Here is a 3,592-nt window from a genome sequence, read left to right on the forward strand (position 1 = left end):
TATGTGATTTAAACACACCCCTGCACGATGTGATTTAAACGCACCCCTGCACGATGTGATTTAAACGCATCCCTGCACTATGCGATTTAAACACACCCCTTCGTTATGTGATTTAAACACATCCCTGCACTATGTGATTTAAACGCACCCCTGAACTATGTGATTTAAACGCACCCCTGCACTATGTGATTTAAACGCAGCCCTGCACTATGTGATTTAAACACTCCCCTGCACTATGTGATTTAAACGTACGTCTGCACTATGTGATTTAAACGCACCCGGATCCTCAGCGCCACATTCCCAGTGCTAACCACTGCGCCACATGCCACCCCTTGCACTATATGACTTAAACACACCCCTGCACAATGTGATTTAAACACACCCTCCTCTTCTGATTAGCATCGAGCAGTGGCTCCAATCCAGATTCCCGAAATCATGGGGCAGGTCTTCTCTGAGCCATCTCTTGGCTGGAATGATGTGTGTGGTGAGTGGAGGGCTTATCAACAGCTCCAGCTGTCAGGCCCTTTGCCACTAACTCTGGCCCCAGCGGTTACAGTGCCAGCTGGGCCGGGAATTGCTTCCGGTAAAGTGCTGGCCCGTTTTCATGCCCTGAATCTCGGAACAAAAACGTCTCCAATGGAAACATAAATCGCACGCTATTCAGTTCCGGCAGAAACACTTAGGGCACGATCCAACGGCCACGCTACGCCGGAAAGGTAGCTCACCACGGTGCAACATGGCCACTGATAGATGGGAGACTCATTCCAGGGATCTCCCCGGCTGGCAACGCCTCACAAGATCCAACACAATCACACGAGACATTGCGATGTAAATCCTGTCCATTGAGAGCGGGATCACTTTTTGGCCAATCTGCATGTCAGAGCGAGGCCAGTAAGCCCCACTCTAATGTGTAGATTCCTGAGGTACCCAAGGCTTTCGAACTCAATCCCTTTGCCTCAGAGACCTTGGGTGAGTGCTGTTTAGCACTGGTGGAGATCTCCCAGGGGATCCGAGACCCCCCCAGCTGCATATCCTTTGGGCAGGGCCGTGCCCTTGCACTGCTGGTGCCAGCCTGGCACTGCCCAGGTGGCACTTCCAGCTGATATGGGCACCACAGGGTTCCAGGTTGGCACTGCCAAGGTATTTCTTGCGTGATTGGGCCGGGGTTGCCCGGCGAGGTTGTTGTGTGAATGCGGGGGGAGGGGGGAACCGGGGGACCCTCCCCCTCCCATATTTTGTTCGGGCTTGTGGGGGAAGGTCAGGGATCATTTTGGGGGCCTTGGAGATCGGAATGCCCTTTAAAAATGGTGTCCTGATTGATGCACGATCAATAACTACTAAAACGAGGTTGGAGCACAACTGAAGGCTTTAATAGACTAGAACTGTTCCCCGGCAGCTCAGGTACAGAATGAGGGCTGCTGGGAAAGCACTGACTTTTATACCCCGCCTATCAGGGCGGAGCTACATACTATACAGCCAATGGTAAACCCCCAGGTTTAACCAATGGAACTTCAGCCTCTCGGGTACTGCAATACCTGATAATACCACACTGATCTCTCGCTACAATGGGGAATTCTGGCGAGCGGAGCTCCCCACTGTACAAAACGGGGCTATGTGCGGCCTTGGTTGCGTGTTCCCCATTCAGGCCCCTTATCCTGAGAGTGCCAGGAAACACGTGGTTAAACCCGCTCGCTCGGGGACTTTGTTCCCTTTGGGGGGAATCGTGCCCAATGTCTTCCAAATGGAGAATTCAGCCCGCGTGCATCTCAGTTCATTTTATACTCTGCCTTTGAGTTCATTGTGTTCCAATCCTCCCGGAATCTATCCTTCCGTATAAATTCCTCTACACAAAGTCACAGTACAACGTTTTTGAAACTACCAATCTCCTCAGCTACATCCTCGCCTCCATTCGAGGTGCCCTTATTTCCATTAAAACCATTACCTCCTTCTACTCTGGCCATTTCCCCTGGTGCGATCCTCATCTCCACTCCCATAGCTTCAAAGGATGCATACCATTCTGGTGGGCAAGTGGTGTAGTCATTCATCATCATTTCTGGTTAGATTAGAACACATCAAACGTGATCACATCCTGGTCACTATTCTAGGATCATTCTGGCATACAAAGTTAACCCCCAGCTTTACTCAATGATAGATTGTCTACTTACTCCCTAATTCACTGCCTCCTCTTTCTCACTAATATCAAGTGTCAGAAGCTCATGGACTTATTTGCCTCTAAGATTGAGACCATCTTTTTATCTGCCTCTGCTGCTACCCGCCCGACCCTACCCCTTTCCCCTTGCGAACCGCACCAAACTTCTCCTGGGGTACCTCCCTGCCCAAGCCCTGAACTCACATCTGTCTCCAGTTTTTTTGGTCTCTCATCAAGCCCCGTCTGAGCTCAATTTGTCCTCCTGCTCTCGGTCCTATTTCCACAAAACTGCTCACTACCCAAATTCTCTTCTACTGGTACTATTCTTCACCATTATCTTCAAAAAACCCGCACTTGACTCCTCTGTCCTTTTAAACCATCTCCCTATCACTAATTCCCATTCCTCGCCAAAGACCGTGGGAAGATTGTTACCACACAAATCCATGCTCATCTTTCTCGCAACTTCATATTTGAACCCCCCCAATCAGGTTTCTACCCCTGCCAAAATGTTCCTCATCAAAATCACAAATGACATCCTATGTGACTGTGACCATGATAAGTTATCCCTCCTTTCCCATCTCAACCTGCCTGCAGCCTTTGACACAGTTCATCGCAACATTGTCCTCCATAGCTCTCCTCTGTTGTCCAACTGGGTGGGACTACCCTTGACTTGTTCCATTATAGTCCTTGCCAGAGAATCAAAGGCAATGGCATCTTTTCCCACTCCAGCACCACTGTCTCCGAAGCCTCTCAAGGAATTACCATATCCGCATGTTGCCTCACAGCGACATCAACCAAAAACACCATGTTCCATATGTCCCTGACAACAGCTAGCTTTACCTCACTACCTCCTTTCTCTATCTCTTCACTGTGCCTGACTTATCATATTGCCTATCTAGATGAGCAGAAATTTCCTCCAACTAAATATGGGGAGAGCCAAAACCAATGAAGTACACAGGCCGGTTAGCTCAGTTGGTTAGAGCGTGGTGCTAATAATGCCAAGGTCGCGGGTTCGATCCCCGTACGGGCCATTCTTTCCTTTGTGGGCGGCACAGTGGTTAGCACTGTTTCTTCACGGCGCCAGGGTCCCAGGTTCGATTCCCAGCTTGGGTCACTGTCTGTACGGAGTGTGCACGTTCTCCCCATGTCTGCGTGGGTTTCCTCCGGGTGCTCCGGTTTCCTCCCACAGTCCAAAGATGTGCGTGCGGGGTTAGGTGAATTGGACATTCTGAATTCTCCCTCAGTGTACCTGAACAGGCGCCGGAGTGTGGCGACTAGGGGATTTTCACAGTAACTACATTGCAGTGTGTCGTAGTCCCCACTGATGTATATATTAGGTGATTTGTGGTAAGGCTCTGTACTACAGGTACGGGGGTAGTTCCCTGCCTGCTGGCTCCACCCAGTAGGTGGAGTATAAATATGTGTGCTCCCCATACAGCAGCC

The 3,592-nt window shown here is 50.1% G+C and overlaps 1 non-coding gene across 1 annotated transcript; it reads left to right on the forward strand.

Annotated features, from left to right (window-relative positions):
• Positions 1-3,106: 3,106 nt before the first annotated feature.
• On the forward strand, positions 3,107-3,180 carry trnai-aau (transfer RNA isoleucine (anticodon AAU)). The gene has a single exon. It is a non-coding gene; the product is annotated as a tRNA-Ile (tRNA).
• Positions 3,181-3,592: the final 412 nt, after the last annotated feature.

Source organism: Scyliorhinus torazame, chromosome 9 (genome assembly GCF_047496885.1).
Source record: "Scyliorhinus torazame isolate Kashiwa2021f chromosome 9, sScyTor2.1, whole genome shotgun sequence".
NCBI classification, from domain to species: Eukaryota; Metazoa; Chordata; class Chondrichthyes; order Carcharhiniformes; family Scyliorhinidae; genus Scyliorhinus; species Scyliorhinus torazame.